We start from the raw sequence: 12017 nt of genomic DNA, 5'->3' as shown, positions 1-12017 counted from the left end.
AGGAGAGCGCCAACGGGGACCCGAGCAGCAAGGGGAGCATGGCCGGAAACCCGAGGAACCAAGAGAAAGAAGAAGGAGACCCAAGCAGAAGGGACGGAGGAAGCAGGACAGAAGAAGACAACCGATCAAGAACCACCGGGAGGAACACAGAGGCTCACCGCGTCCCTGGAGGAGCGTGGCGGTCACAGGCATGTGATCACTTACGCGATCAGTTTCAGGGTTGGGCACAGGGGAGGGGGGCATAAAGACTCAGTTGACACTATTCTAATACCACCCATTGATACAGACCAGGTGTTCTACAGGAGACGGTGGAACTAGGGTGATCTCAAAATTCTTCGGCACGCAACAGTGACACATGACACCCGGGCATTCAGGTGCATATTTCTCTACTCCGACTAACTTGAATTCCTTCCTCCCCCCCACTTTACTCTACTCCTGCCCTCACAATACCTGTGGTTACGCTGGCATGCCCCTAAGAAAAGAGAAAAAAATATAAGAAAAAAACCAATCAGACAGCATTTACCTGAAACAGGACCTTTATTTTCTTGTCTCCCCATGATCCTAGGTGATGATGAATCTGGAGGAAGTTGGTACATTTCTGTAATGAATGAAAGAAAGAGCTCATAAGAAAACAGAAGAAAGAGGAGAGGAAAACAGACAAAACAATAACACTGAACTATCCCCAGAAGAAGACTGGATTCCATTATTTATTTTTTAGATTTTCGACAGCCCTGGTAATAAACGCCACTGCTATACCCCAGATACCGTCCTCAGTGTGTTCCTTCTACAGTGGTGTCAGAAGTGGGATATTGACAAAACTGACAGTAAACAGGGAACATGGAGGACAGACCATCATTAGAGGACATGATCACACAACTGGCAGAGGGTCAACAACACCTACAATTGGTCTGGGAAGAACAGGTGAAGAGGGCCCAGATAGACAGGGAAGTGTTACAAGTGGCACTCAAAAGCCAAGCCACCATAATCGCAAATAACCAATTGGTCCATGAATCAGCCATCCAAAGGCTCACAGACACAATTGCAACTACCAGGGTACACCCTAACATCCCTAGTTCTGTAGTAGAGAAACACCAAGAAGAGGAGGACCCATAAGCATTCTTCACTAATTTTGAAAGGGTGGGCAGCTCTGCGCATTGGCCCCAGGAAGGATGGGGACAGTACATAGCTCCACTGCTTACCGTTATGCTGCAACCTGCATATCAAGCCGTGAACCCCCCAGGTGTCACACTGTAAGAGGAGATTAAGAAGGCCATACTAGAAAGAGTCGGCCTGGACTCGGAAAACTAACAATTGAAATTCTGGAAAGCCAAATGGAACGTACCCGAAGCACCCAGGGCTCTTTTTTATAGGGTTCAGGAACAAGTGGGTACGTCCCACTGAACACACGAAAGAAGAAATAGTCCAGGCCATATTGTTAGAACAGGTCCTGTGGGCACACGCAATTGGGTTAAACAACACCCGGATGTCAGGGTCTCTCAGGCTATTGAAATAACAAAGGCCTTTCAAAGAGCCCCATAATTCAGAGCAACATCTATGAAGGAAGGAACCCAGACCATAGGATTAGCACTTCCTTTCTGAAACCCAGTTATCAAACTCCCTACACATGCGCTACCTCCCTAAGGAACCCAGCCAGAGTCCACAGTGTTTTAACTGTGCTGAATGGGGCCACATCGCCTGGAATTGTCCACAGAAAATACCAACCCCGGAGCCAATGGAAGTAGGAATAATGAGGACAGAGTTTTGTGGACCGGAGGGAAAACCCTGCAATATGCCAGAAGAATAAAAGTGAATCAGAGAACAGGACTGGCATTGATCGACTCAGGATGTTGTCAATCTGTAATTAAGGCAAGCCCGGTCTCTGTTGACCAGTGGGTACAGGAGAGACCGTCGCCATCAGTTGTGTACACGGAGACTGTAAAGAATAACCCGTAGCCGAGATAACCATTGGCTGGAGAGGAAATGAAGAGAAGATAAAAGTAGGAGCTATTCCCAAGTTGGTCGAGGATATTATTATAGTTACTGATTATCCGGACTTTCAATTCTTGGTGGGAGAAACACGCATGCGAAACCCGGTCACTGCATGGCTGACCAACGCCCCCTTCTCCAAGAATCAGATCGAGCCAGGGAAGGATAGAACGATATTAAGCAAGAGGGAAAAAAAGAACAAAGGAAAGACTACCCCACAAGGGTCCCAGAAAATAGCCAAACCGATTCACCTCTGACAGGAAAAAGAGTTCTAACAAAGCCAGGATGATTTAGAGTGTGTCAAAGAGAGGATGCTACCCTAAAGAACGCTTGGGCGTCTGCTGTCACGGAACCCACCGAACAGGTAGGTCCCCACTTCCTCATCAAGAATGGATTGTTGTACAGAGTCACACACTAGAACCAGAATAGGGAAACACAGCTGACTGTACCCGTTCCCTTCAGTGCCCTAGTTCTACATCTAGCACATGGACAGGCGGGTGGGTAATTTTAGCAGGGATAAAACAGAGGAGTACTTACTTCGATGCTTCTACTAGCCAGGGGTCTTCTCAGACATTAGATGTTTCTGTAGCTCTTGTCCAAAATGTCAAATGGTAAACCCCCCTAATAGCACGAAAGCACCACTACTCCCCTTACCCATAATCAAGGTCCCATTCTTTAGAGTGTGGATGGATCTGGTTGGCCCGTTGTTATCCTCCTCAAGGGGCTATCAATATATATTAGTCTTAGTGCATTATGGCACTCGTTATACAGAAGTAATACCTCTCACCAGTATGACTACCAAGAACGTAGCCCACATCATGATTGTTTTTTTTTTCTAGAGTAGGGTTTCCCCAAAAGTTACTGATGGACCAAAGCACTCCATTCATGTCCTGGCACATGGCCCAGATATGCCAACTACTAGGGGTGAAACAGATACACACCTCAGTATGTCTTCCCTAAAGTGACGGGTTGTTAGAATGGTATAACAAAACCATCAAAACCCTCCTAAAGAAAACCATCACAGAGTCAGGTTGGGACTGGGATAAAAAACTGCCCCTGATTCTGTACGCCATTAGAACCCATGTACAGGCTTCAACAGGCCATAGCCCGTTTGAGTTGGTATTCGGAAGACAACCAAGAACCCTACTAGATATGGTAGCAGAGCAGTGGGAGGAGAAGGAAGAGGAAGGGCAGAATATACTCGAGTACGCACAACATTTAAAAGAAAGTCTTTACACAGTCTGAGAGGACGTGAGGATACACTTAGAAGGTGTCCAGGGGAGAGAAAAAAAGGGGTATGACGTTGGAACAAGGTTAAGGGAGATGCCTGTATGCAGAAAGGTGTTGATATTGCTGCCCACCACAGAAAATAAACTGAATGCTAAATGGCAAGGTCCGTATAAGGTCCTTGAGAAGGTTACCCCAGTTACTTATAGAATCGAGATCCCCCATACATCCAAAAAACACCAGATGTATCATGTCAATCTTTTGAAACTCTGGGAGGAAAAGGTTTCTAGGACCTGATCCTCCTTATAAATATGACCAAACCCTTAGACACACCTTTACTTCCCCGACCTAGCAATGAGGAGGGTGTCACACCACAGGTAGTTCCAGAGTTGACAAAACAGCAAAAGACACATCTCCACTAATTACGTAGAAGCCATACAGGGTTTTTTTCCAGAAGCCCTGGGGAAACCTCCTTGGTACAACACAACCTCCGTACCGAGGAAGGAAGGACCATACGTCTTAAAGCATATTGTATACCAGAAGCCAGGAGACAGGTGGTAGAAATAGAAGTCCAAAAGATGTTGCAAACAGGTATAATAGAACCCTCTAACAGTCCAAGGTGTTCCCCTGTAGTGCTAGTACCAAAACCAAAACTGGTCCATCTGGTTTTGCATAGACTTCCGTCAGTTAAATGCCATATCCACCTTTGATACCTACCCAATGCCCTGAGTGGATGAACTAATTGAACGACTAGGCCAGGCCCAGTATCTCTCTACGTTAGATCTCACCAAGGGTTATTGGCAAATCCCTCTGAATCCAAAAGACAAAGAAAAGATTACATGTTCTACTCCGTCAAGATTATACTGTATTACCCTTTGGGTTACATGGGGCTCTAGCAACTTTTCTACGTCTCATGAAAACTATACTAAGACCGCACCAGGGCTATGCAGCATGCTATCTCGATGATATTGTCATCCATAGCCACACATGGGAACAACACCTGGGGCACCTGTCAGCTGTCCTACAAGCCCTTCAGGATGCAGGCTTCACAGCCAATCCAGAGAAATGTAAATTAGCATGACAATCCATTAAGTATTTAGGTTACATAATAGAGAAAGGCTGTATACGACCACAAGGAGATGAGACTGAGGCTATTCGGAATTTATCCCCTCCCAAATCAAAACACAATATCCGTTCCTTACCTGAGAATGGTGGGATATTATAGACGCTTTATTCCCCATTACTCCAAACATGCAGCTCCTCTTACTGACCTTCTGGCCAAGAGCCAACTCAACAAAATAGCTGGAGTGACGAATACTCAGTACAACAGTTATCTGAGACTCAAGGAAATGCTGGTCACCCCTCCTGTTCTAAGATGCCCCGATTTCACACAACCGTTTACGTTACAGACCAATGCCTCCGACCAAGGAGTTGGTGCTGTCCTTTACAAAGACAATGAAGTAAGACATCTTCACCCCATAGTATACATCAGCAGAAAGCTCCTGCAGCGGGAAAAACACTACCCAACACTGGAAAAAGAGTGTTTAGCCATTAAATGGGCTATTGAGGATTTGCAGTATTATCTAATGGTCAATCCTTTACGCTGATCACAGACCATGTCGCATTGAGTTGGTTAGCACGCCATAAGGACACCAATCAACGGGTCCTGAGATGGTTCTTATCCCTTCAACGCTTTGTAATTCAGATCCGACATGCCCCGAGAGCCACGCAGACAAACACAAATTTCCTTTCTAGATATCATAGCTGTATCAGTCGTCTCCGAGTGGAAGTGACTGTGGCAGGGAGGCCGGACCCTGCAAAAACGATGTCGACCAAAAGAACCCAGGTCCCCTGGACCTGTACTCCGTGGGCACAGTGAAACGTGTCACCTCGGTACATGTGGAAGTGCGTGCTGACGTATGGATGCACAAGGAAGGAGGAGACGGGAAATTGTGCAGTGGAGGAGTTGGAGGTAGTGACTGGTGGGAGATGGAGACCACAGGAGCGATGAGAGCACAGACAGGGACCCGAGCTTCGAGGAGAGCATGGCCGGAAATCCGAGGAACGAAGAGAAAGAAGTGGGAGACCTAAAGAACCCCTAGGAGGAACGCTGAGGCCTACCACATCCCTGGAGGGGCGTGGCTGTCACAGGTACACAATCGCTTACACAATCGGTTTCAGGGTTGGGCACAGGGGAGAAGGGGACATAGAACCCAGTGGGCACTATTTTAATACCAACTACTGATATAGGCCGGGTATTCTATGGGAGACGGTGGCACTAGGATGATCCCAAGTTTTTCGGCAGCCATCGGTGACACACAACACCTGGGTATTCTGGTGCATATTTCTGTACTCCGACTAACTTGAGTTCCTTCCTCTCTCCCTCCTCTCCCCTTTTCCCCTACTCCCCTCGAGGTACCTGTGGTTACTCTTGCATGCCCCTAAGAAAAGAGAAAAAAATATGAGAAAAAAAAACAATCAGACAGCACTTAACTGAAACAGGGCCTTTATTTTCTTTTCGCCCCATGATCGCCGATGACGAGGAGCTTGGAGGAAGTTGGTACATTCCTGTGATGAATGAAAGAAAGATCTCATAGGAAAACGGAAGAAAGAAGAGAGGAAAACAGACAAAGCAATAACACTGAACTAAGCCCAGAAGTAGATTGGATTCCTTTATTTATTTTTTTGCTTTTCGACAGCCCAGTAGTAAATGCCACGGCTAGACCCCAGATAACGTCATCCGTGTGTTCCTTCTACACACACACTACAATGAAAACTCACCAACCAGTCAGGCCCTCTCTGAGTGGAGTCGTTCCATTAGCTGTGGGACATTGCTGTTCCCATGATGTAGGAATCATGCACAGATCCTGGATACTTGGCTGTGACTTGTGAGATGTACCGGTCTGCCAGACACACCACCTGAAAGCTGATTGAGTGGTAATCCTTCCTGTTCCTATACACCTGTTCATTGGCACTGGGAGGGACCAAGGCTATATGGGTGCCATCAATGGCTCCTACCACATGAGATATGTGTCCCATCTCATAAAAATCTGCCTTCACATAGGCCAAATCCGCTCGGAGGAGAAACCTGATGTAGCTGTCCAGGTGGCTTAAAAATGCACACAGTACATTCTTCAAAACCAGACTGAACATGGGCTGAGACATCCCTGCTGTTAAAGCCATTGTATTCTGAAAGGAGCCTGTGGCCAGGAAGTGTAGCACTGAAAAGACTTGAACAATAGGAGGTATGCAATTTGGATTGCGAGCGACAGACATCAGATCTGGCTCCAACTAAGTACAAAGATCCAAGATGGTATAACGATTAAGACGATATGACTGGATGACATGCCTTTCCTCCATGGTGTCCAGGTCAACTAGTGGATGGTACACTGGTGGGTGTCTCACTCTCTTAATGGCAGGATAACTAAGACAAGTGAAAATACTATGAGTTATGCAGTATACATGCATCATGTACACTTTGTTTATTACCCAACACCTAATATCTGTAAAGGAGGCCTAGCACATCTGACATATACAGTACAGCCCATAGATATGCACCGATTTCACCCTCCTTAGTGCACATTTGCATCTATGACAAAGGGATTGCACACATGATACTATTGTTAGAGTATATGTGTATAAGACTTAGCTGTCCTGCATTAATCACACATATTTTTTGGAATCAATCAATATCTTTCTGTGGACTAAGAACCTCTGAGGAGCTGTACATAGTTATCATCATATTTACTCACTCAACACAGCCTTTACATCACATTTGCACAATATGTTACACAAACAGCAGATTAGTAAACACTTCCATCTATGAAATGTGCCCAAAATGCAGGTGCCTGACTTACTGGATTGGACAGGTGGAAGTGACCTGAGTCCGACTGGCGGAAGTCGTCATGGCGTTTGGCGGTCGCAACAACCGTGTAACTTGCCATTGGAAAACTTGGCTGCCTTTGGCAGACTTGGTCCAATAGTGATGTCTGCCGTAGGTGACGGTCATGTACGTGACAGCTGTGACCGTCATCTTCTGCACTATTGCGCACTTGACTCCTGACACTGTTGACAGCAAGACCTCTATGACGTGAGCTGCTGTTTACTGTCTCTGGGAGCCATCATGCCACATCCTGCAGGTGATAAAGGCTTGAGAGGCTAGTGAAGGAGGCCCTGCCCCTGTATGGGCAGGTATATGGGGCACCAGAAGAGCAGGTGAGTCCAATGTCCTAGCTATGTGTGATAGGTGTTCTGTGTGACGTTACATCGGGCATGTGAACTTGTGAGGGTGTTGATGCATGCAAATGGCATAATGTGAAGGCGTGTGTGCAGAGACAATGGGTATGTGTGCCTAATTGCTGTGACTGATGTGTACTGGCCATTCCTATTGGTGTGGCTCATGTGTACATGACTTCCTCCTTTTGTCTGTGCCATCCATGCAGGTCAACACCCATCAGAAGAAGGGGATTTGGCGTGCCATCGCCAAGCAAGTGCGCACCCAGGGGGCCAAGCACCCATTGCAAAAATCGTGGGAGGACCTGAAATGCAGGGCCCGGAAGACCGCTGAAGCCCAGCTGGGGATGTCTTCCCAACGAGGGAGGGATGCCCGTCGGACCCTGACCCCTCTAATGGCCCGCATTTTGGAGGTGGCCTACCCTGGGGTGAACTGGCGTTTGAGGGCAGCACAGCAGCCATAAGGGAGTAAGTACTGACTGACTCCATGTACTTTACTCTGGTAGTTAGGTGTTAGTTGTCACACTTTAGCTTCTGTGACAGTGTATTAGGTGCTACATGTATGTTGACTACTGGGAATACTTGGGCCCTCATTATGACTTCGGTGGTCTTTTACATGGACCACCAAAGCCACAGGTGCGAGAAGACCGCCAGCACTGGACAGTTGAACATACATGCACTCTTCGAGAATTGCAGACAGACATGCTAGCAGCGAAACATTTACACACGAGGGACAACAAAACACATTTGGTCATCAGGGTAATAGCTGGGGCCATCGGTTTCACCTATGTGACATTGCATACAAATCACAATTGTACTCAGTAGCTGAACAACGCTTTGCACCCACAGAGGAAATTCTCACTGCTGTACAGATGGCTGTTATAAAAGAAAGACCTCTTGCCCAAGGGAAACGTATTATTGTTGTTTCTCCAATTCCAGCCCTAGAGGCTGTTACAAAAGCTAGCATTCCGAACGCAAAAGCACTCCATCCACGTTGGATACAACGGGCTATGTCTTTAACAGCCACTGATGTAGACAACATTTTTGATCCAAAATTACAAACTCAAGAATTTCTACAATATTAAGTAGAATATCCAGTCCCAGCGAATACTTTGCCTATCGATCACTATCATAGAGTGTTGTACACCGATGGCTCTGCGCAACCGGCGATTGGAACTAATCAATACTCTGCTGTTTGCGCAGTCGGAAGTGGCTATATGGAGGGGGAGGAATTCTGTCCCCTACGTACCATTATTCAGACTTTAGGGGATTGTACGGCACAATTGGCTGAGGTAAAAGCTCTGCTGATGGCACTAGATCATACGGATCCGGCACAGCCTAAGCTGATTGTTTGTGATTCATTTTATTGTTTCCAGTCCTTTAATGAATGTCTGCATTATTGGTGCCAGAATGGGTTCAGAGATTCCAAAGTCAACACCATAAAACACAGAATTCTGTGGGGGAAGGTAACAGACCTGAAAGAGACGCTACCGAAAGTCCATGTTGTGCAAACACTTGGACACCAGCGCATTGGAATACACGTTGCTGGAAATACTTTTGCTAAGGAAGCCAAAAAGTCAGCAGTGGCAGTAGCCACTGTAGCTGCAGTGACTCGTTTGAGTTCCAAACCAGACACAGACACTTTGGCTGCCATAAAAGCTATGGTTGATTGTACGCCCCATCCTAAAGGTTTCCCTAACAAATATCAATACTATATGGGAGGCATGCTGAACGCTGAAGTTGAGATTCCAGGCGTAGGCGTACGTGACATCCCCAACAAAGATATAAGACCACAATTAATCAAAGCAGCGCATGAGGGAGTGGCATCTGCACATGCTGGTGTGGCGGCTACAATTTCACTCTTACAGGCCCGTTATCGGTGGCCCGGGTCTCTACAAAGAGACTAAGCAATATGTCCTTTGTTGTGACATCTGTCAACAAATTAAAGTTTCCACGGCCAAGCGCCTGTCGCAGACACCCCTCTTAATTTCTAACAGACCGTTACAGTGTGTGTACTTGGACCATTGCAGTACACTAACACCTGATGGATCATACAAATACATATTAGTCGCTGTTGATTCATGCTCCAGATTTGTATGGGTGTTGCCACAATGCTCGGCTGACGCTCGGACTGTTATTAAAGATTTGCGAGTCTTTATCGGTACATATGCAGTTGTGGCATTCCACTCGGACCAGGGCCCTGCTTTTGCCTCAAGGGCATTCGGGGACACCATGCCTTCATTGGGGGTCCAACTGCAGTACTCGTCTCCATTTCATCCCAGAGGAAATAGTGTCGTGGAGCGATTAAACCGCAATTTAAAGCAATCCTTAACAGCCAGAGTCTTAGGTACGGGTCATAGTTAGCTTACCCACCTGTATGGAGTTCAGAGAGCACTAAATAACCTGCCTAGAAGGTCCCTGAGGGGGGTCGTACTTCATATGAGTGCCTGTTTGGAACTCAAATGTTTGTTCCGGATGTTGATGGTCCTGGCGTGGAGGCAGCAGAAACACCTTTTGACATAAATGACTGTGTCACTGTTTTACAGGAATTGCAACAGTTCCGTGAAGATAACTCTTCTAAAAGTGCTGCCTCCACAGGAATTAAGGATGTGCCTGTAACATCTGCCAGCTGGATTCCCAGGGTTAGGGATCTTGTACGTGAAAAGGTTTCAGTGAAAAAATAATTTGGCCCTTCTTTTCAGGGACCAGTCCCTGTACTGGGGATACAAGGTACCAGAACTGTTATTCTACCATCGTTGCCGGGTGGCAAAGAAAATCGTTTTGTTTCAATCGACAATGTCAAACTGCAGCATGTGGTCTATTCTGCACAGCCGACCAAGAGGAACATCCAGTAGTTCCTGAATCCCTCTCACTACTGGAGAAGAAGTTCCGCTACAAGTTGTTTATACCAATACTGATACCTCTCCGAGCTTGGGGAGGGTGGATGATGATGATCTTGCATTAGTTCCACTAACAACAAATTTTTTTGAAACATTTGATCAAGTCACCGCGACTACTATCCAGATAGATGGTGCTGTCTACAGTGTGCCACCACAGGAAACACCAACTCCACCACTGACCACGGCTACGCCATTTGAACGAACTGCCTCTGGTTACTTTGCCGACTTCAACGACGGTCTATTCGACTCGTTCGACTCTTTGACAGCTGACCTGCCAGGTGCACGTAAGCTAATACATTGGCTTAAAGAAACATACTTCATTTTTCCATGGAACTATGTATGGCTTTCCTTGACTGTCCTAGCCTTTATACTTTAGATGGGTTTTGTTATTACCTTTTTCTGATTAATACATGGTCATTTTCTTCCCGAGAGATCAGCGGTTGAACAGGTGGATGAGGTTTTGAAACCACATTTTTCATCACATAAGGTCCGAAGAGACTTATCCTTTGTGAACATTTCTGTAGTGCCAATTCCTGATGGGATTGTTTGGGACAAAGTAATGTTTAATATATATGGTCCCATAGAAATTATTCAAATACCATATGTGCTAAAATTATAATTGAATGATATAGTCATACCAGGCATTGTATCTGATGAGTGGGATGTGAAAACAGTTGATTCTATGATGACTGAATTGCAATATTATATTGTATTTGAAAACGAAGATGTTTACCAATTCAAAGAAAATTATGGTGATATGTTTTGCTCTAATTATTATGGGCACCATTTCATACATAGAGCGAGTAGTCCAAAAACAATATTTAATTACACGCAATGGGAACATTGTTCTACTCCACCGATAGGGAGTTCTAAAACTTTTACTGAAAAGTTTGCGTATTTTTCTGGGCATCATCAAAAAAATGCTGAGTCATATTATTTTAAAGTAACTCCTACTAAGGATATACACATGCTATTGACCTATACGAAATGTACATATTCGGAATCCTTTGTTTACTGGTTATCAATAGAAGGTTATGAATATTGGTCCAAATATATTGATTTGAAAAGTGTTTGGGGAACAAAGAATTGGCAGACCAAGTGAAAGGAAACATTATTTAGAGCATGTCTCATCCCTGTTCAAATGATCTTTTTAAATGAAACAGTGCAACAAACGAGTTGTTTAGGCTTGGCAACAATTAGAGAATTAAACATGCCCAGTATACCTGCCCCTGCAAAATTTGACAGATGGCAAAAGTACACAAATGCAACCAAAGATGAGCTCAATGAATGGGTCCAGAATGGTACGTTTAATGCTTCACTGACACATCCAGGCGGGTGGTTATTGTGGCCCATAGATACCAACGGGTGTCATCAATGTTTTGTCACCTCTTCGGGGGGTTTTAGGACGAGTAGGCCAGACCCTCGCTATACATGCCGACATAATTACAACATACAGGTGGTCATTACAACCCTGGCGGACGGTGTAATAGGTGCGGTAATACCGCAAACAGGCCGGCGGACAAAAAAAGGGAATTACGACCCTGGCGGAAACCGCCAACAAAGACAGCCATTTTAACACACCGCCCGCCACGGCGGTACAGACAAACAGCCAGGCGGTCACCGCCAACAGACAGGTGGGAGACAATGTACCGCCCACACTATCACAACACA

The sequence above is a fragment of the Pleurodeles waltl genome, chromosome 10, assembly GCF_031143425.1.
Source record: "Pleurodeles waltl isolate 20211129_DDA chromosome 10, aPleWal1.hap1.20221129, whole genome shotgun sequence".
Classification (NCBI taxonomy): Eukaryota; Metazoa; Chordata; class Amphibia; order Caudata; family Salamandridae; genus Pleurodeles; species Pleurodeles waltl.
The sequence above is the reverse complement of the archived record's forward strand: the minus strand, read 5'-3'. Positions refer to the sequence as shown.